Here is a 26,781-nt window from a genome sequence, read left to right as displayed (position 1 = left end):
TGAAACAGAAAAGGAGAAAGAAGAGCCCTCTGTAAGAGCAAACCAACCGCAACCCTTGCACGTGCCCTGAGCATGGGACGTGCCCCTGGCACAGCAGGCTTCCCTCACCGGGGTTCGGGGTGTCTGGGGGAAACCACGGCGCAGCCAGAGCTCGGGCTCCTCCCCGGGCCCGAGGAGCTGCACCTCCCTGCGCCTCACCCCACGGTCAGTGTTAACATTCGGAGGTTGGTTCTGCTCTGTTAAACTTTATCAAACGGAGGGGAAAGATCTATTTTGATGAACTGAGCAGATATGATAAAGCCAGATGGGGTAACAGTGCTCCACTCAGCAAAACTCCCGGGCAGCAGCAGCCTGGCCTCACAGCTCCTCACAGCTGCACTGCAGCCCGCTTTGGGCTGGGGCTAAATGGGGAAGAACTCCTGGAACTGTTTAGTGCCGCTGTGCCGGGAGCGCCCGGCTCTAAATGACAGAGCCGGGGGATGTCAGAGCCAGCCCAGCCAAAGCTGAAGCTTCCCCGGAGGGATGTGTTCACTGCATAAATCTGAGCCCAGGGACACTGAGCCCTGCTAATTGCACAGAGCTTGTCCTGAGCTGTCACCAGACACTCCCAGCTCCAGGATGCTGCTTCAGGCACGAGATTGAGGAGGGACAAAAAAGCTGCCAGAAGCTAAAGCCTGACGAACAGCTTGTGCACAGAACCTGGGTGGGTCCTGTGGTCTCCATCCACATAAATCACCACTAGCAGCTTATAAAATCCCAGGACTGATCTACAAGGCTTGCCAAGTACCATTTTAAATCACAAATTTCATGCAAGACACAGGCCTTAGTTTTATTTTTACTACTACTAATAGCTGTAAAAAAGAGCTGTGCTATTAAAAAGTAACAGCTGCTTACAAATGAACAGATCTTTTCTAAATCAGGGTCATTTCTCCTGGTAATGGTAAGACCCTGTCAGGTAATCGTAATCCTGACAGAAAAACGCTTCACCTTCACTGCTGGCCTCTAAGACAGTAAATCTGAGGCAATCTGTCTGGTTCTTAAAATATAATTCCTCTTTACTAGAACTGATCTTCTAAAACAGGCTGGGGAATGTGGCTCCTCATTCCTTCTTTTTCTCTACATTTTCACTTGTAAAGTCTCAAATCTGCTCAGGGTTGTTTTGTTCAGCCTCCAGTACAGATGTTTCTGCAGAAAGGGGAAACAGAAAAATATCACAAGCATCATCCAGGGACTGCAAAATCCCAAGCTCCAACCTGGATTCTGCCAGAGACAACGTGGCCTTGGGAAAAACCACCTCTCCTCCCTGCAGGACCTCCATCAGCTGCTCACTAATAAAATGGGATTGTAAAACTGCCCCATCTCAAGGGGCAAGTAAAACTGTGAAGGTGAACATTGCAATACAAGCGAGACACACTTTTATAACCCAGCAAATTCCCTTCCAGCCTCTCTTGTGGGAAGCAGCCCCATTTCTACATAAAAGCTGTGGACCAGCTTTGCCATTTGCAGACTTCCTTCAGCAGGCAGCAGATTAAAGCTAGCAGAATAATCCATAGCAATTAATTTATTCAATGAATTTAGCCTCATTTTCTGTTCCCAAAATGTCTGCAAGCTATTTACCATTTTTGTCGTGGTTTCCTCATTATTCACAATTATTGCACCGTAACTCTCGGTCTGTAAATTACTCTGGAACAATGGGCTGAGCGTGTTTTAGAAGCTCTTTGGGTTGGTTTCAATGTCATGCACAGGGCACGGTGGCTGCTGCTCTCTGCTCACCATTAAGGACAAGAAGAAAGGGAACAGATGGGGATCCAAAGAGCCGCGTTCACCAGCTGTGCCCAAAGCCAGCGTGGTCGCTCTCCTGAGACTCCCGGCTTCTGCAGGAGAGACCCTGGAGCCACTGGAGAGTCACCCCTCCACTGCTTCTGACACCGTGGTGTTTCCAGCCCTTGGCACATCAAGAGTTCCTCTTTAAAACACGCCTCTAGAAAAAAATTGCATTTTTTGAGAAACGGCGCATTTTTTTGTGCCTGAATATTTTTTTATGTTGGTTTAAGTCTATGTTTTCATAAGCGTTTCCATCAGCATGGAGAGTTACTGTAACATTAACAAATTCCCTTTCGTTTCAACCAAAAAAGGAGGAATCCTTCAAGGTGTTATCAGAGGGAGCCCCAGGAAGAGGTATTTTAACAAAAACAGAGCAGGGTTACTGGTGGGTAGAGGGGCTGCTGGCAAAGTCAGGGCAAGCTCCCCGCAGACTGGTGCTTCACAGAGGTTCTGAGACATTTTAGCATTTTAATGTGTTATTGGCTTAGCAAATAAATAAATTACAAAGTGCCAAAAGAGCTTCTGGAAAATACATTAAGGCAATTTGCAAATAATTGCAGTGAGTTGGGCTATTATGACTTTGACTTTTGAAGTATAAAATCTCCCAGAGATAATGATGATAATCATATTGAAAATAGTTGCCACCCTTTAATCTTCTAAGACTAAACAGAGATCTTGGGGAATTTGGGACCCTGTCACTCTAATTGAACATCTGACAGGAGCGTAATGAGGGTGGATGGCAGCGGGGTCGCCTGGGTGGCCGTGCAGAATCCATCAGCTCCCGGCGCGGGGCGGCCACTCCGTCTCCTGCACGGGCTCTCATTTAAACAGCTCCATCACAATCACAGGGCTGTCAGAGACACTATTTCCAGGACAGATTTGGATCTCAGCACCTCGACTGCGCACGGAAAGATTCGCTGTTCATTTTATGGACAGCTCAGGAAAAATGGCACCAAACCCCCGGAACCAAAGTCATTTGCTGACAATTCTGTTCAGGTGCAGGGAGCTTAATTTTTCTAAAGACAACAGAAATATATCCAAAATCAGCTGTGCAGAGCTGTTTCCAGCAGAAACCTCCTTCTGCCCCCCTCCATCAGTGTGGATACAAAAATGCTGCTAGCGAGGATTTTCTTGCTATTTTCTAAGCCTGTGAGAGACTTTTCTCTCTCACAGAAGAGGCAGCAGAGTATGGAAACAACCAAACACCTGCAGCCTTGAAAAGCCTTGTTTACGGTACAGTAGAAAAATATTTTGACAATGGATGTTTTAGGATTTTAGCCAATCACCCCAAGGGGTGGCTGATCCTTTGTCCAATTAGGCTATGAGGAAAAAAGTCTATAAAAGAGTTTGTAAAATAATTAAATAAATCAATCTTGCTGCACAACTCCTGCCTGCTGGAGCTTCTCTCCTCCTCTTCCCTACGGCTGTGGGACACAGTGATATACCCTAGGGCCTAGGACTGTGGTAATAGGTCAGAACACAGATGCTTTTCTTGCCCAGCCCTTTCGCTGGCCCAGGCTGGCAGCCAGGACGCTGCTCCTGCCCAGGACAGGGGGGTGCTGGGCACTGCCCACACCCCAGCACCCCCAGGAGCATCACTGCACCACTGAGGGCCTGGAGACTGAGAAGGGGCCATGGGAAAAGTCCAGCAAGGCAGGAGAGAGAGAGGGAAAAATACAAACTGCTTAAGAGAGAGCCCCACTGCAGGTATAATGCCAGAGCCTTAGAATGCAACGGAAAAATCCCATTGGCTTCAGAAAAAAAATCAGCCAAAATCCATTACAACCTTTCAGCCTGGTCTCCATTTGCTTCAGTCCTTGTGCAGGTGCATCTAACCCAGAAGGGAGAGCTGGCCGCCTTTCTGAGAGGGGTGGAGGGTTTCCATGCAAGGACTTGGGGAATCAAAAATCTGAAGACCAAAAAAGGGTCTCCGCAGTTCTCAGACATCCCTGTCATCTCCAGGCCCCTGGAGTTTGGTTTTCCTTTATATCTAACCCTGATCAAGTGGTCTCACCAGCATTTGAAATTTCCTTTTCCTGAGTATCATCATGTTACTCAGCAATTCTGCCTGAGATGTCCTGGATGGATCTTCCAGTCCTTGGTGTCTGTGGCCTTGAAATGCTCAGAAAGAGTTTTTCTTCCCCTTAAGTCACCCTTCAGCCAGGCAATCCATACTTAATTCTTTCCTATTTCCTCACAAATCGCATCCCAGCTTTAACTGTTTTAGCAGCTCTTGGAATCATCTCCACCTCCGCAGCCCTGGCAGGTGAGCAGGGCCCCAGTGGAGGCTGACATGGATGCTCATGGAGACACAGCTGCATTTGCTCTGCACCCAGCACCTAAACCCAGAATCAGGCTGTACTTCCATCCCATGCAGTCTCAGAACCAGAATTTAACCTACCACTAAAATCTCTCTCAAAGTCTGTGTTTCCCACGTGATGCTCCCTCATCATAAGGATTTGATTTATATCCTTGGTAGTCCGGCTCCAGAAATGGCAGTGAGGCACTCTCCCCCTCTCCTCCCCTTCCAGGACCAACAGCTGATGGGAGAGCTTGGCTGTAGGGATGGGAAACGCCTCCCTGCAAGAGTTAGGTCAGGATGACAAATTTTAATTCACTTCTTCTAAATATCTCCAGATTATTTTCCCCCCAAATGGCCTGACAAACTTCATCATCTTCAGTTCTCTGGCAGTAAAGCCATGGTACCAAATTTGTTGTGCCTTCCCTCCCACCCACCAGCTTACGATGGCAGGGGCCCAGCCAAGGTTTCCAACACGTTGGCGTGGAAAGCACTGCCAGCCTTCTGCTGTTCCAGGGAAGGAAAGCTGCGGGGTTTGATAGACAGCTAGATAGATGGATACAGCCAGAAATATGCTTAATTATGCAATGTCACATTTCTGAGTTACTGATACTGTTCTCCCTTTTTGGAATAACAAAGATGCATTTCAAAACCTGAGTTAAATTACAATACGGGACCAAATCTATTCATTTGGACTATTTAAATGGAGGGTTTTTTCTTCAGTAGATGTGGTCTTGACTGTGCAGCGCAGCTCAAGTGATGCTGTTAAAATCCTCCACCCACCACTGGTGCATTGAAAATTAGCCAGCCCAGAGCTGCACACTATTATTACTTAATACATGTTATCTGTGATCAAACACCATTCCTGATACAAGTATTTAGGAATTCGCTTTTAAGCTGTATTTTATGGGGATTTTTTTACTAAACAAGTCACGCATTAAGCTGGGTCATCAGAATTGAAGGGAAAGCCACTGAACTTTGCATCTGGAGCTAAAATAGAACCCTTAAAAATTCCTCTCCAAGCTTATCGTACAAACCTATTTAAACCTTCACATGACTAATTATGGCGTTCATCTGCCAACATCTAAATGCCCCCCTACCTCTGCACTGGAGTGCCTGGCACAGACAGAGCCCAGACCTCACCCCAGCACCCAACAGCTGCGGGTCCAGCTCACGGCTGCTGAATATTCCCCGGACCCAGGGGTTCAACTCCACCGCCTGTGCTCGGCCTCAGGAGGAGATGGGGAGCCCTGGGGGTGAGGGCTGGGCTGGAGGGCAGGGGCTGGGCCCCCTGCCCTAGGATCTGCTCAGCCCAAGCACTGTGGGCTGAGCTCTGCCCGTCACACCAGGAACGAACAGCCCTCCCCTGCCACGAGCAGGAGAACGGGACCTGTGCCCTCGCCTCTCACTGGCATTGCATTCTCCTTCTCACCCCATGTCTTAAGAAACAACAGAGATGTTATTAAACAAAACTAACCTTGTGTACCTTCATGGATCTCATCAATTTTCATACCAAGTCTGCTGGGCTTCTCACCAGGAGGGGAAGGTGTCATGAAGCGACTGCTCTCACAAGCCTCTGCTGTTGTCTCCAGCACAGAACTTCAGTACTGGCAAAGCACAAGAGTACACACAGTGAGGAACATTGATTTTCCAAACATGAAATTTATCAAATGACACAAATCAGCTGAATGACATGAAAATATATCTGGAGACTTCATAATGTCACCTTCCATCCTGTTAGGGATTGACAGACACTGGCTGAAGAGAGCTGCTTCAAGCTGCAGAACACCATTGCAGGGTAAGATTATTCTATCAGTTTAATAGCAGCTATTTTCCTGTCTCTTAGGGGTTTTCTTTCCTTCTAATTTTACAGCTGTTACACTAGTGACATGCTTTCCACTATTCTAGTTAAAATTGCATCCCATTCTCAAATCAAAGTGCATTTTGTTATTCACTGAGGGAGGAGATGGAAGAATTCCTGTTCCATCACATCCAACAGAAGGGTGGGAAGGAAACTAAGGCAGAGCAATCCCTCAGCACATGGCTGTCTTGGGCGAGGAGACAGTGAGCATGAACCTCATCTTCTGCTTCACTTTCAGCCCTTTCTGAGCCAAACTCCTGCCCTGGCTCCTTCAGGGGCTCCCTTTGTCTCGGTCCAATGCCAGGGAGGAGTTGGGGCAGTAATCCCATCCCCTGGGTATGTCCTGAGTACTCACACTCCTGCTGAGACCAGCAGGCTCCTCAGCAGCTCCCAGAGCATCCGAGACAGCCAGGGCCTCCTCAGAGGAATGAGATCCGGTGTGAACCTGCTGTCCCTTGGGCTGGTTTTGCATGAAGAGAGAGGAGCTGGGGCAGCACAGCCTCCGAACATCCATTCAGGGCTCACTCCTGCCTTAGCACAGCAGAACTGAAAGGCTTTTGAGAAAACACAAAATGATTCTTTACCCTGTAAGCACCGCATTGGTTTCTGAGGCAAAAGGCTGCCAATGGATGTTCCTGCTGCAGCCAAACCCCTTTGAGGAGCATCCAAGTAGCGGCGTTTTGGGAACGTTCTCGGGCAGTCCAGCATCTTCCTAAATTTTTTCCTCTCCTCCTTCTGTATTATATATTTATTGCTATTGTGCCGGTCAGCAGCAGCTTCTGATATTTCTTCTCAGACAAGACCAAGCTTTGGCTTGAATAGACAATAGAATTATTAAAATTATTCCAGTTTAGACCAGAAAAATAAAATATCCGAAGTTTTCTCCCTCCACTTCAGTTTCATTGCACAGAAACTCCTCAATATTTTTAAAAGCTTGATCTGTTTTTCACCATTAGTATCAAACTTGATCTAGAGCAAATGAAGCCAAATGAAAGAAACTTACACTAATTTCTGATTTGCTTAACAGCGTGTTCAGCTCACCTCGAGTGCCATCAGCCTCATTTTCCTAATAGCACTTTTTCTGCAAATCGCTTTCAAATAATGAGGAGCTGAAATAAAAATTTTCCACAAAGAAAATTGGTAGAAATAGATTGAATTGTTTGTAGCAGTACCCTTAATATCAAAGCAACTATTAGTCAATAAAATCTAAAATTTTGGAAAAGGGACTCTGAAATTGAACTCAAGAATCATTATAAAGCTCATTCTCTGTGCTCAAACCTAAGGGAAAAAATTGGTTTTTCTGTGTTTACATTGCATTTCCCCTCACTTAAGTTGCTTTGGGAGAAAACAAAACTTTATATTATATAATTCCAAACAGTAACCATTGAGATGATTAAATGAATTTTCCAAAAAGGTTCTGTAGTCTGGAACAGCTCAGGACTTCATTAGATAAGCTGTGCTTCCCACACAGCCCCCCAGATCCTGCCACCCACAGAGAAGTCCCCTTGGAAAGGCTTTGGATTGCATGGGAATGAATCCAAATATATGCTGAACATACTGGAAAGACAAGGGGAGATGCCTTCCCCCTTTCCTGGAAGTGTCCCAGGCCAGGCTGGACGGGGCTTGGAGCACCCTGGGACAGCGGAAGGGGTGGAACGAGATGGGCTTTGGGGTCCCTTCCAGCCCAAACCGTTCTGGGATTCTGTGACACCTGGGAAGGACAGGGGACAGACGTTGCTGTGGCCCTGGCCATCCATCCCCCATCCTCCTCCAGCCCCTGCCGTGTCCCAGGGGGATCTGCCCACAGGGAATGACTCCCCTCTCTCCCCGCACAGCCCCGGGGCAGCTCCCACCCCGCTGCACTCCCAGCGCCTCCTGCAGGGAATGCTCCTCCATCCGTGTCTCTGGTGGCCTTTGCTGCGCTCCTTACTTGGCTTGAGCTCGCTCCCCTAATTAATGTTCCACACTAGCTACGAGCACAGTGACAAGTGCTGCTTGAGACCTGACAAATAACCTGCTCCCAGCCACCCCCTCATCCCACCCACCCTGCCAAGCAGAAGAGATGCCTTCAGAGTGCTTCGAAGCAAATGAATACCCAGCATGGATCCAATTTGTATCTTCCACATTTAATACAACTTGATGGGAGGCTGAACTAGGATAACACCAAACTAAAAATAGCTGCTCCTGTTATCAGAATTGTTCACTAATGCTGACATGAGCCAACATCTGCTTTTATTAGGAACTCACAGAAGTAATTTATCTGAATGAAATTGCAATATAAAATTAGTACCATGCACCTGTGCCTATTGCTTTGGCTGATTTGAATCTGTACACAGCTTTCAAAGCACATCAGAAACACCAAATGCATCCTGGATGCTCCTGCTCTCACATGCTGAGTGTGTCACACACTGGCACGTGCACAGAGCTTCCCTCTTCTCCAGGCAGAGCTTCCTGCCTTACCCTGTTCCCAAAGGAGAGCCCCTGCAGGGAGAGCTGCTGGGGCGAGGGGGTCCCCCCACATGGTTCTACCGAGTGGGGTTGGAGAGATTTTACCCCAACTAATGGGTGGGAGCACTGGAAAAGGAACAAAAACATTTCGTTCCCTGGCACGTTTTGTAGATTGTGTTCTAGCTCCCAGGCCATCCCTGTCAGTGACACTGTGCCAAAAATGCAGTGTACCTCGTCCTGGCGCAGGGTCCTGCTCTCCGTCTCTGCGGTGGGACACAGCGACACCGCTGCTGCTCTGGGCTCCACAGGCAGCCACTGCCCATGGAACAGATGTGCAGCTGCTGAGGAGAACAAACACAAACAGAGGTTGCAGGGCAGAACCTGTTTACTCAGTCGGAAATATCCCCAGCAGCACCCTGGAGAAAGCAGCAGCAACTGGAAACTGCTTTGCTTCTCTGGGAACAGCAGAAGGCAATGGGAGCAGTGCTGTGGGATTGAGGGGCCTTTCCCATTTTCTTTGCACAGATTCTCTGTTCAAAGTGCCCCACAGCTGCCATTGGGGCATCCTGTGCCCAAGCACGGCTGCTGCCTGTCCCTGAGACAGCATCCCCGGGGCACCCGGCTGCCGCTGGACCCTGCGGGCAGCGACGTCCTCCGGAGGGGAGCGAGGGCCCCTCGGGGCTGGGGCTGTGCCGCTGTGCTGGGGTGTCAGCACTGCCCGCCCGGGGCTGCACCCCGAGAGGGGCCGAGCTGGGCTGGAGCCTGGGGGTGCTGACCCTCACTGCCCTCGGAGGGACCGGCCTCCAGCCAGGTGACCACGGGCTGCAGCTGTGCCGTGGCAGCACAGCCGTGGCTGAGGGGCTTTCATTAAGCACTCGGGAAATACAATCTAACTTAAAGTGCATGTTCCTGCCTTCTAGGTGTGACCTGCCGCTCCGAGGCAAGACTGACGCCACAGTGTCAGAGCTGCTCTCAGGGGTCCCCAGAGCTGGTGGCCCTGGTGAGCACCACGCAGCTGACCACAGAGCTTAGGCTTAGCCTGGGTCTGAAGTTTTTTCTGCAGCCTGAGCCCCTGCATAACTCAGTAAAGGCCCTGCTATCTGAGAGTACTTGAATATAAAATATATCTCCTTTAATCAAGAATTGAAGCATTGCTCACATTTTACACGTGCTGAAGTCCCAGGGGAGAAAGAACTTTATGCTCACCTTTAACTGAAACCTGACCTCAATCTGAGCAGCCTTCAGGGAATGGCTGGAACTGGGGCAGGTCTAAGAGGTCTCCCTAGGCAAGAGCTGTAAAAGTTTAGTCCCTCTGTCCCAAAGCACCCCATCCCTCATCTCAGCTCCTTCCCTGCACTCCTCAGGGCAGTCTGAAAGCTGCTGCCCATCCTCAGAGAGCGGCAGCAGAGCCCCCACACCCTCACTGCAGTGCCACACCTGCCCCACATCTGAGCACTCCAGAGATGCAGGTCCCAACCCTCTGAAGCCAAGGCTTGGCATCTCCAGCATATTTGTAACCTGCCCAGCGAGCACTGGGAGGAAAGGCTGCAGCTTCCTTCTAAAGGACGGAAAAAGAACCAGCATTTTATCTGCACTGCTTACTGGCACTGGGGCTTTCCTTGCCTCTGTCCCAAAGCAAGGCAGTAACTCAGGTGCCATTTAATTAAATTAATCCATCTGAAATATTCACCTTGCACCAGCTGGGTATAACAACCTACAGAGCCTGCTCCAAACACGGTAAGTTGCTGCTTCAAGTCTGAGCAGAGACTGAGAACACAGCGACTACAACAGGTACAGCAGGGACACGCAAAGGGATTTTAATTGCCTGCAACTCCGGGACTGTCAAACTGCAGGATGAGGAGGGAGAAGCCTTTATGGTTACCTCACAGTTAGAGATGAGTGGGGTGTTTGAGCTTGAAATGCTTTTACGCGATAAGGGGCTTAAAATAGTAATCAACTTTTCTCATTCAAATAGAAATGTGTTTTTCTCTCCCGTGGCTTCCTGCATGTGCTGAGCCGGTAACTAGGTCATGGAGGCAGGAGGAGCCGGGGGAGGAAAATAACTTCTGTATCCTGGGGATAATTCATGCAGCCAGTTCCTCTGCTGCGGGGCACAGCAGGGCTGGGACCAGGAGCGGGGAGGTTCCTCCGAGGCTGATGGGCACCAGGGATGGGGGTTCCCACCCCGAAATTCCCCCCGTGCCGCACCCCACACACAGCAGCTCTCCAGCTGTGCCCCGGGGGGCTGCGGCCTCTGGCACGGGGGGCCAGGGCTGTGCCGGCCAGAAGCAGCCGCTGCTGGGGCTCCGGCCGGAGCATCACTGCCCGCAGCCCCGAGCCGGGAGGCAGAAACGCTCCGCAGCCCAAACCTCAGTCCCGAGGCGTTGCTTTCCTAAGTGCTGGCCTATCTATTAAACGGCCTCTAGGTCATGAGGGAAATTGCACGGGCGCGCCCTCCAGGCTGGGAAGGTGCCGGCCATCAGGGGCAGGTTGGTGTCCCAGGGCAGCGCTGCAGGTCCAGCCCAGCAGCGTCTGCTCACCACCCACACGTGGCCAGCACCAGGATCCAGGCTCACCTCCCCACTGGTGAAGCTGCCAGGGACAAGGAACAGACCCCTCAGGATATTTCGCTTTCTGAAAATTAGATTTAAAACACATTACCCAGGAACAATACATGTATTTTAGTTCACAGGGATGGGATAATCACGATACACGTAAGAAATGCTTTACAAAATCCACGTTTGCATTCCTACACCTGTAGGTGTGCACATGCCTCAGAGCTGACCATGTGCAGATAGCCTGTGCATACAACTGCTCTCCTGGTCCCCTGCAGCCTCCTCCCACCACAGGATGCTCTCCTGGTCCCCTGCAGCCTCCTCCCACCACAGGATGCTCTCCTGGTCCCCTGCAGCATCCTCCCACCCCTGAGCTGGGCTCCACTTCCCACCCCAGAAACCAAGAGGCTGAGTCCTCCAAGCCAGGACAGACATTCCACCTCTAGCAAGCAACAAAATGAAGATGTCAGTTACGAAGGAAGAAGCTGCCAGGTTTATTGGAGATGTGGTGAGCAAATTAGAAACATCCTCATGTGGAGAACCGTTTAACATATGCTTGGAGTTTTTTTCATCTATTCAAACCCAAGACCATCCCCACGCTACCTACCTGTGGCAGGTGTATCACAGTGAATCCCCACGTTTCCAATTCATTTCTATCTTCCAAAGGAACCTTTTTGGCAAATAACACAGTGAAACGCTGCCAACGATTCCCTCCAGTGTGTGGTGACGACTGGGCTGCGGTTCTGGAAGTTCTACAGATGAGTCCTTCAGATCGAGTTAGTGTCTCCTCACTGCTCCCGACCGTGCCATATTGCAGCTAATTACTGATTGCCTTCTCTGGAATTTATTCATTAAAACAACAACAAAATGCATAATGCAATGTGGCAGATCCTCAGCAATTCACACCAGCCTCCCATGGCAGCAGCCACATTCCTGCTACAGCACCGGAGAATTTAGATATGCAAATGGGCAGATTGTTAGTTTAGAACTGAAAACAAAACGAGAGAGATTTCTCTTAACAATTCCTGCGGAGCTGGTTGGGTGGCTCCTGTGTGAGCCTGGGTAAGAGAAGCACCATGGGCTCTTCAACTGTTTTCAGCCTGCAAAGCACTTTGAGCTCTTCCTGTTTCTCAGGCATTTGCATATTTTCTCCAGCATTTAAATTCCAGTTCTTCTATCCTGCAACCAGCATTGCAGCTGTCACAAATTTGTAGGCACACATAATCATACAAACGATTTGTGTATGCAGCCAAGCAGCTGCATGTGTATAAGTGCCTGTATAATGAAAACTATATTATAATTAACATTGTATTGATATATTAATGTACAGCTATATTAATTATAAAGCCTGTTTATTTCTAGGTATAATATTTCAAACCATTTACAGTAAAACTGCAAAATAATGTTGTTTTATTTTTCATGATGTCTATAGTGGATGAAGTATGATGAAATTCAGATATATCAAATACTGAATGTAGGTATCTTATTAAGTACAAAACATTTGCTCTGGGATGCGCTGGAGAAGGAGGCACATGAGAGAGTCATTAGGGACTCATTCAGGCTGCAGTTTATAGAACCAGAGAACTTGGGACTCCATGAGCTCCCCAAGACCCAGGAGTCACAGAAACATGGAATGGTTTATGCTGGAAGATCATCTCATTCCACCCCCTGCCCTGGGCAGGGACACCTTCCACTGTCCCAGGCTGCTCCAAGCCCCAGTGTCCAGCCTGGCCTTGGACACTGCCAGGGATGGAGCAGCCCCAGCTGCTCTGGGCACCCTGTGCCAGGGCCTGCCCACCCTCCCAGGGAACAATTCCTTCCCAAGCTCCCACCTATCCCTGCCCTCTGGCAGGAGGAAGCCTTTCCCTGTGTCCTGTCCCTCCAGACGCTTGTAAAGAGTCTCTCTCTTCCCTGTACACTTCAGGTATTGGAAAGCCACAGTCAGATTACTCCAAAGCCTTCTCTTCTCCAGGCTGAACAATCCCAATTTCCTCTAGGAGAGGTGCTCCATCCCTCTGAAGGCCTCTGTGGCCCTGGCTGGCCCCTGCCCCTCAAGAACAGAGCAGTATTACAGACTGCAGCCTTGGAGTGAAGGTTTTGAGACAGAGACCAGCCCTAAGCACAAACTCCTGCCGGGCTGGTGTCCAGCAGCTCTCAGCTGACATCATCACAAACACTCAGCTGCAATCCAGGGCAGGGGTATTGAATCCAGGTGTGGCTGCCCCTGGATCCCTGGAAGTATCCAACATGAGGCAATCACTATGGAGATGGGAATTTGCTTCCCCAAAACCCAAGTAAAGCTTGAGGCACACCAACCAGAAACATCAGTCATGAATAAAACAACAAGGGAAAAACCCCAAGGTTATCTTGAGGTGATTGTAGGTTTTCAGTGGAAGGAGCCGTGCCAGCCTCAGGGCCATGGCACATCTCACAGATGTGTAGGTAACACGCACAGATCAGTGCCAGGTCTAAATTGAGCCAGGCTCACTCCTGCGGGAGCTCTCTGTCCACTGCCCTCGGGCCAGGCCGGAGCACAGCTGGACGACACGGAGCCACCAGGACACCCTGCCCTCGCTGCCCTCCTGCCCATGGGTCAGCAGGTCCTTGCTGCCCACTCAGAGCCAAGTGGGGTCAGGAGGACCCCACCAGCAGCAGGACACACAACCCCACAAACACAGACCTGGCCTGCAGGGACAGGAGTCCCCGCTCCTGCTGCAGAGAGGACAGCAAAACACTCAACCCTCGCCTGGAGTTCATTTGGGGTGCTTAACACAGAGGAAATTGGGATGTTTGTTTTCTCAATGCCTGGCTTTCCTCACTTGAACAAACCCGAGTCCAAAGTAGCTGTGCTGGAAGTGCTGACGTGCTGCTGCAGGAGCAGCCATCCCAGTCCACACACAAACCAGCCCTGGAGCAGATGGACACATGAAATAATTACAGCTGACAACACTAAGAAGGTGTCAGTCCCACAGCAGAACCCTGTCCTTTGAAAAACACATTTAAAACTTTAGCTTAAAAATCCACACGCACACTCAAACCCCCACACTGTTTGAACTGTTTGTTTTCTTTCCCTTTCCTGCTCTTTCCATTTTCCTGAGACTCTGTCCTCCAGGTTTCTAATGAGCAACTGCCCAAATTTGAGTTATAAATGCTAAATATACAACCTTAAGGCTGCACTGGAATCAGATTTTTTTATCAGGTACCTTTCTTACTCTGCAGTCCAAATATAAATATAAAGCATTTATTTTTTCCAACTTTACTGCATATTCCTGCTTTCTACTGACTCTGCTCGCATTAATTCAGCAGCAGGTTCCCAGAGAGGAGCTCTGCCCTCAAGCACTGGTGGTGCCTTTCCATCTACTCCAACAACATACATCAACATTTTATAAAAGCCATAAATATGCTGCAGTCTAGTTTTATCTTCTCTCTTTGAACATGCAAATAATTTGACTCCATCTTACCGAACCACTCAATAACCAGTGATAGGAAAGAGCAGGGTAATTTACTGCCTGGTGCTGGCAGAGGAGGGGGGAGAAGGGGCGGGTGGAGATGCTTTTCTGTCTGAGGCACTTTGTGTGAACAGTGCTGCTGCTGGAGAAGTCTCACTTCTTCTCAGTCTTTCATCCCTGTGCACTTTTCATCTTTTCCATGTCTGAGAGAAAGAAACCCTTCTGTGCACGAGCTCCTGCTTGTTACCACGCTGCCGTTCCCTCCCCATTCCCATCCCCTCACTCAGTCTCACTCCTGCACTCAGACCCATTGTCCAGCTTGTGCCTTGCTCAAGGACCTCCACCAACCATCCCGACACCAAGAGCATCCTGCATCAGAGGGCAGCCCTGGCAAAGCGTTGGAGCAGGATGTTCTCCCCTCGGAGAGCACCAGCACCGGCCCTACCCTCCGGGAGCACGAGCCTCAGCCTAGTTTTGGAGGCACAAAGACACCCCAAGGCCAGGACAGGCAGAGACCCCAAGCCTGTCCCCTGGGGCCGAGCAGGGTCCCCTGGGGCCCCACAGCCACCAAGGCCAGAGAGCTCTGGGCTGTGGTTGCTCCTCATTCAGCCTTGCTGCCCACAAGTGCAACACACAGGGAATAGCAATGGCCCTGGCACCGGGAAAGGACTGGAGCATGGAACGGGACCATCTGCAGCCGGCTGTTGCAGGACCACAGTGGGCAGAGCCTGCAAGCAGCAGGGCCAGAGGGCTGCGGACACAGGTCCTGGGGACTGCCGGTGGGGCACTGGAGCTGACGAGGTGCCCAGCTCCAGCACAGCAGCCCCTGCAGCCAGGGGCCCTGCAAGGGGGGTCCTGGGGACCCAGAGAGCCCCTCACCGCCTGCCCCGGGCTGTGCTCCATCCACAGCGTGTGACCAGAGCCCCGGCCCAGCTGACCGTGCACACAGAGCGTCCCCCAGCTCCGTAACTTTCTGTTGTCAATCAGGCAAGGAAACAGCAGCAAGCATATGGCAAGGAGAGGTGAGCTGGCAGGCCAGAGCACGAGCAGCAGTCCAGGCTGGTGTTTTCCAGAATTACTTCCACTGTCTCTAATTAAGCTCTCCCCAGACTCACCGGCTTGGCGAGATTAAAGCAGAGCGATCACACCGAGGAGCCCGTGCAGCTGTCCCTGCAAGCACTCACGGTTCTGGGGCTGAATTCGCACAAAAACACATCACAACTGCGCTCTGCAAAGCCACAATGACCTACTTTCCAGCCAATTTACATGTACTCCATGGGTGCCTTGAGTCACTCTATAAACAGAATATCATTTTGCCTTTGGTAGACAAATGTAACCTTTATTGGAAAAACCAGAAATCCCTCTTGTCTTGCAAAGGAGTTGTTCCACTGGGAAATAGTGCCCCATGCCCTCACAGCCCCACGGGCACAGCCCAAAGGCTCCTCTGTGCCACCCACAGCCTCCTACAAACACACACCTAACCAGCCTTCAACTCCATATCAGCAGAGCTGGGAGAGCTTTTCTGGAGGTGTTTGGTGTTTTCATTCCCAAACACCAAAGCTTTGGAATTGCACCTGAACTTCGGCTTCCTTCTTTCTCTAATGAGGGCTGCAGCCTTGTCAGCTGAGAGAGCAGAATCTCTCTGCTCTCCCTTGTTAAATGCATCCTTTCCCAAACTCCCATGCAGTGTAGGTATTCAAATGTCCTAATTTGTCTGATAAGCCATATCAGAAGCATCTGCTCTGGTGGTGCTGTGTCTCCTCGTGGCCATGAAGAAGAGCATCAGCTGAGGCTGAAGGAAGGCCATGGCCACTCTAACAGGCAGAAACCACCTAACAGGGTGGAATGCAATAAACAGCGCTGGGAAGAAAACACTCAGGCACATTTCCAGACAGTAATGATGGAACTTAAACTGCTGGTGAAATTGTATTATTATTAGGTATTATGATTCAAATAACCAAAAAAAAAAGTTCTACTCAACACATCTAAGAAACAACAAAATACAGGTTCTGGGATACACAAAACCCAAAAACCTTACTGATCAAATGTTCACCTTCAACATGTGTATTCCTATTTCCACTTTTATTTTATCTTTACAATTGTAGGATGCCCAGTTTTGGGATGGGAGCTGGTGCACCATGGCCAGGCTCTGCAAAGGCTTTTCCCTGCCCTCTCCTGCTGCCTGTACAGGTGGGAAGGGAGAGAAAGGGGCACCGCTCAAACCTCTCCTACTCGGGTGCCCAAGGGCAGCAGCAGAGGCATAGAGCAGCCACCAGCAGGGTGGGACACAGGAGCTCAGCCAGGGCAGCAGTGGCCATCCAGGCAGGACCCCCTGCACCCCACAGCTCAGCACCCACTGGGCCAAGGCAGATTTGGAGCCTCCTTTTGTGCCTACACCTGAAAACCGGCCTGCAGCACTGCAGCTGCTTGGCAGCAATTAGAGAAGGGGTGTTGGACAGCAAGTTCACGTCATTCACACACCAACCCCACCTCCTTCCACCTGTCAGTTCAGCTTTACCAGACGAGCTTTGTTGTGACATTTAATAAGTAGTAGAATTCTGCTTCTTCCTCTTCTGCCTTAAAGTCAAAGCAAATCAACAGCTGAGGCAGAAAAAGGCAGGGTTAGATGGGATATTGGGAAGAATTGGTTCCCTGAGAGGGTGGGGAGGCCCTGGCACAGGGTGCCCAGAGCAGCTGGGGCTGCCCCTGGATCCCTGGCAGTGTCCAAGGCCAGGCTGGACACTGGGGCTGGGAGCAGCCTGGGACAGTGGAAGGTGTCCCTGCCCATGGCAGGGGTGGCACTGGATGGGCTTTAAGGTCCCTTCCAACCCAACCCATTCTGGGACTCTATGATAATTCAGTTACTGCATAAATAAAATATCGAGACTTGAAATCATTTTGAAGACCCCAAGAAGGAAGCTGCCTATAAACAACTCATGCCGAGCAGAAATGCAGCACACCAAGCTCCCAGAAAGTTCAACTTGCAAACTAATTACTCTGTGGAGATACCTGTTTGGGAGGCTTTTGGAGGCACATGTGTGTTCTTCCGGAACACAACAGCCAAGCCAGGAGAAAAACAAGAGTCCTGCTATCCAGCCCTCACTGGGTTTCATTTTTTGCTCCACTTCACAAGCAATAACTGTAGGATGATAAGGATTTGCAAAACAAACAGAAAGCTGCACAGTGCTTGTGTTTGGAAGCTCTGAGCGTGAAAATCCATTTCAGGTCCTATCTCCCCCCTTGCCGAGATAAACCCCTCCTGAGCGTGCTGCTTAAATCTCCTACAGAAAAAAAACAACCCCAAAGCCTGTTATTTTCTTGGCACAACTGCTCTCAGAGCAGCGACCTGAGCACCCCCTCTAGCCATGTTTTACATTTGCCCAAGTTCTTCTCCTCAAAGTTTAAAGCAAGAAAATGGAAATTGCCCCCACAAAGCACAAAACCAAGCTGGATTCACTGATGCTGCTCCCAGCAGGGCACCATGGAGGGATTTCACTTCCATCTCCTTCTTTTGCCTCCCCTTTGAAGGTAAATAATTTCCAACATGCAGGGTGAAATGAGGCTCCTGAGGCAGCAGGGCTGGACCCCACTCAGCTACACCTTGAGGACCCCACTCAGTTATCAAACACCACAACAAAATGCTGTATTCTAACCCTTCTAACCCAAAAGCATGGTCAGATTTTACATCAAACAAGAGTAAAGGAAATTGGACAAATACAATGGAGGGAAAATCCACTGGGACCCTAAATGCTCTGCAAGTTTAAAGAGCTGAAAGCAGCTGGAGGTAGACGTGTGTTTGTTTGGGGGGACATGGAGGGGTCTGCCTGGCTTCTCTCTGTGTCACAGCCACTGCTGGGGAGGGCCTGGGAGAGGACTGTGCTCATCCCAGAGGGAGCCAGCAGGACAGCACCTGGGTCACCTGCATCTCTAGCTACACACATCCTGTTCAGGAGGAGAAGAGAATAAAGCTGTTTGCCTTCAAAAATTCAGCATAGAGTTTTATATTCTGAGTAATAAAGTCTCAAAGGAGAGAGAAGCAATTTTAACTTAAAATTATGTAATTCACTCAGTCATTACCATTTTTTAGCAAACACATTGCTCTGTCTCTGCACTACCAATCCTCAGTTCTCCCTCTGTATTTCTGATAGTTCTAAGCTAATTAATTTCCCACAATAACAACCTCCCAGGGACAAACAGCTGGATAATCCTCAGCCCCTCCTGAAGTTAGCTTCCTGTAGGGCTGGGGAGCAATTACTACTCATTAATCCTCTGCCATGCACAGGCACAACGGGATTTGGATCGATTGTTTTTGCAGGAGCACCATAAGAGAAAACAAGAGAGTGTGGGGTCCCTGTTAACAGAAACTTTATGGGGAGATGGCATCAGGTGAGAGGCTGGGGTGCAAAGATGGGCACAGCTCTTTAATCTTCATTTACACACAGAAAAAGGAGGAGCAGGGTGCAGCCTGGGGGCGTTTCTGTGATCCCCTGGGGCACCAGGATGGGAGACTCCTCCAGACCAGGAGCACAGGCAGGTGCCCCCTCACCAGGGACATCCCACAGCCATTGATCCTTGAGCATCCCACACATCAGCTGACACCAAAGCTCCTCCTGCAAGTCCCAGTGGCAGGAACAGCTGCTAAAACCAGAGGGGTGACTGTCACTACACTATCAGGGAGCACCCCAGCTTGTACTGTGTTTCATGGGAGCAAAAAAGCCCCCGAGTTTCCTCAGAAAAACACAACAAAAGCCTCAGGGGGACAGTGAAGGCCAAGTTGGCCACCCTCAGGAACAGAACATTGCTCCAGGGTCCCACTGCTGGCTGGCTTTGCAGGTCACACATAGGGGAATCATTCTGTACTAACAAAGAGAAAAATACCATGCAGAAATACCGCACACAATACATGTGCTAATAAAATCGTATCACATTAAGAGTGACAAGCACGTTTTGGCAGCTCCCTGTGTATCTCTGAAGCTTTCCTTTGCATAGAGCAGAGTGGAATAGTTTAAATAACATCCAGACTGAGCAGCAATTGGCCTTTCCTGGGAATTCCCACAATAACAACAGCAGAGGCCAAACTGTTTTCACTGGCAGGTATTGTTTATCCTGAGGTGTTTGTTCAAAATACCAATCCAGATACCTGGAAAATTGAGTCTACGCCCATGAAACTTCCAACAGCAAGGGAGACATGGCTGCTGTTAACACAGCATTATTTCTAATTGTGATCCTTACAGATGCAAACCCCTGTATGAAATCGCTGCTTACCATCAACAGCACCAGTGGGCCACAAGGCTGGCAAGGAGCATTCCTGCTGCACCCCTGGGGAGGGCAGGGAAGAGAGCCCCAGCTCTTAAACCAGCTGCACAGGCAGGATTCCAGCTGGAAAAGACATCCAGAAAAGCACTTGTCAGGGTGGAGCACGAGACTCCAGGAACCCAGCAACACTGGGGGGCACAAAGCACAGCTGAAATCGAGTGCTCATTCAGCTTAACTTGGGTAATTTATTTTTTCTCTGATGTCCAGCTCTCTTCAAAATTTACATCTGCTGACTGGATTGGAGCCTTTCATGTTCTGTTTTTGAATTATATGTTGCATATGTTACAGTGCAAGAAATTTGACTTTTCAAATGCCAACAAATGGGTACAAAATTGGCCCCTCGTGAATAACAGCCCAGCAGCATTTCCATGTAATTATTTTGCCCAGGAATTTAATTTGCGAGACATGAAAGTTCTGCTGGATGAAAGAGCAGCGCATAATGATCCCTAAGCACAGGGAGAGGCAGCCGCTGCTCGGGGCGCTGGAGCTCGTGCCCCCTCCCCGGCCGTAAATCCACTCTCTGCAGCCAGGAGTGTCTGTGCCACAGGCTGGGGCGATGGGACAGCAGCGCTGCGTTAGCCAGGGCTGCGAGGGTGGGAGCCACCATCGCCACCCTGCCAGCCACAGCCCAGAGGCACCTCCGTGTTACTGCAAACCACTCACGCCACGCGCAGAATTCAGGGTCAGGCAACGACCAGGGGGGTTCTGGCAACTCTATCACCCAAATTATAACTACTGTTAACTGTCACAAAACCCCAGAATGGTTTGGGTTGGAAGGGACCTTGAATCTCACCTGTGCCATAGGCAGGGACACCTTCACCAGACCAGGTTGCTCTTAGGAAACAAAAGATCATTTTATCATCTTAAAAGACAAAATACCAAATAAAATCAGACAAAACAATACAGAATAACACCCATGGAGAATCACATCCACTGTCACAGAGCCAGTCCCACTATCCCTGGGCTAGAGGACACAGGGCTGAGCTCCCCCAAGGGCACCCTGTGCCTGGCCCAACCTTGTTCCCCAGCTCCTCACTCTCCGTCTCAAGGCTCAGCAGGCACTGACTGAATTGAAAGCAGATGGCATTTGAGACATTTCATATCACTTTTGTCCTGATTCACTCCAGATAAAGTTCTTATATAACTCTGACATTTAGTGTCTCAATCCAGGGAGAAATTCTCCCTTCTTTGTCCTGTACTCTCATGCTTTTTTCGTCTTTTTTAAGATTTAAATGTTGACCATGTCACTGTTGAAATAGATTAACTCTTGTAGCGATGAGGGGAAAGCAGTCCAGGGAGCAGGACATGAGCTGTCTGATCACCACGTGTCAGTCCAGACTCAGCCTGAGGCAGGGGAGCAGCTCCAGGAGGGCTGGAGACGGCGAGTGGCACTGGCTGCTGGGTGTCACAGGAGCCAAGGACGAGGCTGGAGCTGCTGGGGACCAGCAAGGACAGGTATTTTAGCCAAAAAATACCAACCAAGCCATCAGCCAGCTCTGAAATGGCCTCCTTTTAGGAGGCTGACATCATTAGAGCCTCTATAGGGTCACTAGAGAGGGAGCAAATGCCTAACTTAGGTAACCTAAGTCACCCTAAATTGCAGAACCTCACCAGGAGAGCCCAGACAATGAGCACACTGACTTGGTCACATCATCCAGCTTTAAGGAGCCATCTACTTCAACCTCATCAGGTTCCCACCACAAACTCCTCCAAGGTGTGGAATCTCTGGTTTGATTATCCAGTCTCTTCCCAGGAACAATTTCCTTCTTTTGAAAGGAAAAGTAAGTGAAAAAGAGAAAAACCAGATAAAATCTTCTTGGATTTTGAATTGAGGCACATTTCTATCCAGAACAAGCTTTATTTAATATTTGTCATTGTTAAACTAAGCTCAGCAAAGTGCTTTCTCTAAAGATCGACAAAAGCTGTAGAAAGACAGCAGCAAAGACAAATCATGGGATTATGAATGATGTGTAGGAATAGAACACTGGTGGGTATTCGGTCAGTAAGATCACATCGAGCCTTATGGGATCCCGAGACTCCTGGCTAAATCCTGATGAACCCAAATATAATGTACCAGAAATGAAAGCTTAATTCTGGGCTTAATTTTGACACTTTTGTCTTGGAAACTTTCCAAGGTAGGCTGAATAACCAGAGACAGCAACCTTGGAAAAGCTGTGAACCTCCATAAGGTCTTCATCAACCAATCTAGATGGAAGTGTCTGAAGGAAAAAGTAATTCACATGGAAAAACAAACAAACCAAGCACTCCAGAAAATATCAAATGCCAGTAAAACAAGGTCACGTTTTCCGTTTCATCAAATACCCAGGAATACATTTTAAACAAGATTTGCCCATGTCTACTGCAGAATGCTTTGTCCTAATCACATGTTACAGAGAATGTAAGTAAATTGTTTTTCAAAAACAGTTTCCTGACCATGAGATATTAATCTCACGGCTGTTTGGGCAGCTGGAGCTACACATCCTCTCACAACAGCAGCTTTCACATGGGTCAGATTGGCCAACAACTGCTGGGTTCCTAAAAGCAAAGGGGCTGCTTGGATGTTCTGTGATGGTTTGTTCCAGCCTGCAGCAAGGGGGTTTCACTGCTGCTCCAAGTTTGCCCCTAGAATACAGCTTGCAGGCAGATGAAAACTAATTAGAAGAGAAAATGGATTGATATCAAGGTGACAAAAGGCACTGGTTATCCCAGGAAACCTGAAGCTGGCGAGTTAAACACATTCTGCCCTCCCACCGCTTGTGCCTCTCCACCTGCTTTGAAAAGTCAGCTGGGGCAGGCACAGGGCAAGGCCAACGAGTGCTCTTTGCTCTGGATGACTGGAAAATAAATTATTTGTCATTCCAGGCTCGATACAAGAAGAGCACCAGCAGCTGCTGCTGCCAAAGCTGAGCTGGCAGCTCCATCCTCCCTCAGCCCCAGCAGGAGCCACCGGCATCTCCTTCCCGTTCTCCTGGGGCACCTCTGCGGGGGCAGGATGTCCTCGCTGGCCACATGCACAGGGGCAGAGCTGCGTGTGCGCCGACACCAGGGCACCACAGTGCTTGGGTCTGAACATCTCGTGTGCTTTGTTTAAGCAGCAGTTATCACCAAATGGGTGCAAGCTGAAAATAAAAATAGAGAAAGAACAGTGGTGTCTGTTGAAAAGATCTTACCTCTCCTCGAGACACCCCAGGAGCCATGCCTGGGGCAGAGAATTGAAATATTAGTCTCTGTGAAACTGGTTACGGGCTATTGGTTAATGGGCTAAATTAGTCTCCGTGAAAAATTACCCCATTTGACTTTATCATAAGTCTTTGGCCACACACGTTCCGAGGAGATAGAGATCCATTAATTAGTGCTCGTTATTGCTGCCTCAGGCAGCGTTCCTTTCGCCTGAGCTCTGGCACTTGGATTCACAGCGAATTATTCCCCATGGAATATTCCCACCCCCACACCCAGGGGCTCCCAGAGACACCCAAGCCCCAGGTAGATTTTCTGCTGTTATGCAAGGGTCACTAAGGGTCACTTTGGGCCATTTTAGGGCAGGATCCTTCATTTCCCCCCTGCCCATTGCAGATGGGCTCCGTGCCAGTCACACATCCCCAGTTTGGCTTGTTCTGCCCTTTTCCCTCCCTGTCCCCCCTCCCCTCACACAGTGATGAGGCTCAGGAACTTGTGGGGTCACATGCCCCCCCTCGATGACCCCACCCTGTCACCCAGGTCCCCGGGCAGGTTCTCCCCGTGGCTGCGGCATCGCCCGTCACCCCCGGGGACCCGAGGGCCCCGTCCCACAGCCCGGGATCACGGCTGCAGGACAGGTCCTGGCTGCACCCAAATTATCTGCACCTCCCTGGCACAGGGGTGGGCCACACTCCAAAAATGAAGAGCCCCTTGAAGACAGTGACAGTAACAGCCCCAGTCAGAGCTGCTGGGGAGGGGGTGAATCCTCAGGCTTGGCAATAAAAAGCATCTTTAGAAGTTCATGGGTATTTTCTGGGGAAAAATGTAATATTAATCCTAAACACTGAGATAAACAGCCATGCTACATTTAAAAGATGCTCTATTTATTCTAGGGATTTTTTTTAATTATAAAATCAATGAAGTGTTAATGATTTTAAGAATTACTTCAGCTTGCTGGGACTTTCAAAACAACTTTTTTTAGTCTATGGCATAAATTCATAAGCTGCTCAGTTTGACCAATTTGTCAAGACAATTTCCATTAGTAAACATGAATATTTAATGAAAGGGAAAAACGGCATGAGCAACTTCACTTAAGCGACTAATGACTTACTGGAAAACAAGTAAGATACATTAATATGCCGCTTCTTTAGGTATTTCCAGAGCCCAACCACCTAAATATTCAGTGAGCTCCTTATTTTACCTTGTCTTTATTTATGTATCTTTATCTGTGTGTCTGCCATTGCATATAGTTGTCAGCAAATCCACTCAAAAATAAACCACTTTTAAAAAATTTAATCCAGTCACTGCTGCTTCTTTCCACGTGGCTTTCACAAGAGGGCCTGAAAGTCCCTTCTCCTCCTTCACTGCTAAATTGGCCAATTTGTTTGTTTGTTTAACGGCAAATACAAAGGCCTGACCGCCTCACAGCACTTGTTAATGTACTGAAGGAGAGAAAAACCAGTGCAAGACTCTGAAAAACTAACTCTAGACCCAGGAGCTGTTCCACATCTTAAACCACAGCAGACTACCAGGAGCAGCTGGCCGACACCAGGCTCTGCTCTCAGCCGTCCCCTGGTGTGACATTCCCCTATGGAAACACCTCGGGGCTTTAGAGAAAAATACCAGCGGAGCGGGCAGAGCCGGTGCTGGAGCAGGACCGGTGATGGATATCTCTGCCCAAGGAGACGAGAGAACGGTGCCGGAGTTCGTGCACGTGTTGCTGCTTACTCCCAGCCACGAACTGAGCAGACAGCACCAGCGATGCCCTCCTGCCTTTCCCGCTGCTGCCCGTGGTGTGGTGGCCCCGCCGCCGTGTCCCCAGCGCCGCTGCCCCACGGGCACCCCTCTGCCCCACGGGCACACCCCTCTGCCCCATCCCTCTGTCCCACGGGCCCATCCCTCTGCCCCACGGGCACACCCCTCTGCCCCACGGGCACACCCCTCTGCCCCATCCCTCTGTCCCACGGGCACACCCCGCTGCCCCACGGGCACCCCTCTGCCCCACGGGCACACCCCTCTGCCCCATCCCTCTGCCCCACGGGCACACCCCTCTGCCCCATCCCTCTGCCCCACGGGCACACCCCGCTGCCCCACGGGCCCATCCCTCTGTCCCACGGGCACACCCCGCTGCCCCGGGCGGGGACGGCTGCTGTCACACCGAGTGTCAGAGCTGGTACCGAAGCTGCGGCTCTGCTGCCCTGCGCTCTCTGCCTCTCCGCGGGCAGGTCCGGGGCTGCTGTCGGGGCTCGGTCCCGGGTTGCTGCGCAGGCAGCCCCGGGCACACCCGGCTCATCCACACGCACAGCAGCTGGGAAAAGTCATCATTGCGATGAACACAATTACACCACTTGAGAGGGAAGCTGGCGTTCCCCAGGCAGCAGCTCTCCTCCCAACTGACCTCCCTCCGCCACAAATCGCTTTTGACAGGCGCTCACAAATCCTAAAGTGAAAAGCTGTTTCCTTTAGTCACTATCCCCGTAAAATACACTGACTCTCTTAATTACATGCTTAGTTTTTTTCCAAACGCTCTACCCATGCATGTAGGCAATAACTCAAGCTCAGAGGCAAGGGACCATGTAATAGAGCAAGAGCAGTGCAGCCAGGTGGAAAACAACCCACCCCAGTGCCCACGAGGCCGGAGACTCTGGTGGGGCCAGCACCAGCTCCCCGGGGACACCTCCCACACACGGCAGCTGAGCTTTGGTGCTGGGGACTGTTTGCTGTCACTGGCGCTGCAGAGCCGCAGCACAGAGGCCGCCAGCCAGCAGGGTCACGCACAGCTCCTGTTCTCATGGGGGTACCCACGGTGGGCTGCCCGACCACACTGAGGACCCAGGAGTCCAAATTCCTGCCGGCTGCATCTGTGATTTGTGTGCCAGAGCATCACTGGGGCACTACTGACACTCTCTGAGGGTCAGACACTCCCAGGGCTCGGCACAGCTCTGTGCTGGTGTGCCCTGGGGGAACACTGTGCCCAGTGGTGGCCATTATGGATGAAATACGGGCGTAAAGGCTCACAAAATGAAGGGATTCTCAGTCCCATGTTAGATTCACTGGGCTCTTCCCCAGTGCTACCAGCAGCAAAATCAGCAGGGCCAGGAGCAGGCAGTGGGACAGGAACCTCACAGTTCCATAGAATGCAGGAAAAATCATGAAAAAACAACATTGCCTTCATTCTCCTTCCAAAATACAGAAAGAGAAAAACCATTGCACTTTCATATTCCTCTTTACCTCAACAGAACGATAAAGCAAAGGGTTCAGAACACAAATACCTGCGTAGCTCCTCCATCTCACCCCATAAGGGGCTCCTCTCCCACAGCACACCCAGCTGCTCTGCTGGGGAGCAAGAAATACCTCAGTGACTTTTACAGCCTCATCTGCTGAAGCTGTGTGTCCTGGGCTCCACGAGAGGTGGTGCCCCTGGTAAATCCCCAGGTTCCCCACAGGACTGGGAATGCCTGAGGACAGCTGCGTTCCTGGAAAGCTGCAAGGGATCTCAGCGTTATCCACAAGAACGGCACCAATCGATGCCTGGCAGATCAGAAGGGAGAGGGAGCTGCTCTTAGCCAGGGCACACTGAGATGAAACAGTGGTGGTTTGCTTAAAGGAACACCTGACTGACCTCTAAATCTTCATAGATAATCTCTACTGAGCATTTTGTGTGCCCTAACTCAAGAACATCAAAAGCATTCCAGCCAACCAATTTTATGTGAATTTGATATGGATTTACTCATGGCAGAGTTTGTTTGAAGTCTGCAACAAGACACCTTTATGCTCTTTCACCCCAAAGCATCCTTCTGCTGTGCTTTGAGGTAGACTAGCAAAAAAAAAAAATTAGAAAAGAAGACAAAC

The 26,781-nt window shown here is 50.0% G+C and overlaps 1 long non-coding RNA gene across 5 annotated transcripts in view; it reads right to left on the bottom strand.

Moving 5' to 3' along the window:
- The window catches only part of LOC125333901, a 29,114-nt gene extending 5,750 nt beyond the window's left edge, over positions 1-23,364 (bottom strand). For 3 of the 5 annotated variants that reach the window (XR_007207000.1, XR_007206998.1, XR_007207002.1), the window contains exons 1-6: positions 11,595-12,644; positions 11,009-11,066; positions 8,664-8,773; positions 6,569-6,797; positions 5,601-5,730; positions 4,226-4,404 (exon numbers count right to left, since the gene is read on the bottom strand). This is a non-coding gene — a long non-coding RNA (uncharacterized LOC125333901). Of the gene's footprint in view, positions 1-4,225; positions 4,405-5,600; positions 5,731-6,568; positions 6,798-8,663; positions 8,774-11,008; positions 11,067-11,594; positions 12,645-19,701; positions 19,816-20,545; positions 20,587-21,363 lie in introns of those variants that run through there. The other 2 variants (XR_007206999.1, XR_007207001.1) reach the window with 2 other exon arrangements.
- Positions 23,365-26,781: the final 3,417 nt, after the last annotated feature.

This window comes from Corvus hawaiiensis, chromosome 15 (assembly GCF_020740725.1).
Source record: "Corvus hawaiiensis isolate bCorHaw1 chromosome 15, bCorHaw1.pri.cur, whole genome shotgun sequence".
Lineage (NCBI taxonomy): Eukaryota > Metazoa > Chordata > Aves > Passeriformes > Corvidae > Corvus > Corvus hawaiiensis.
Note: the sequence above shows the minus strand (reverse complement) of the source record. Positions and strands in the feature narration are given on the sequence as shown.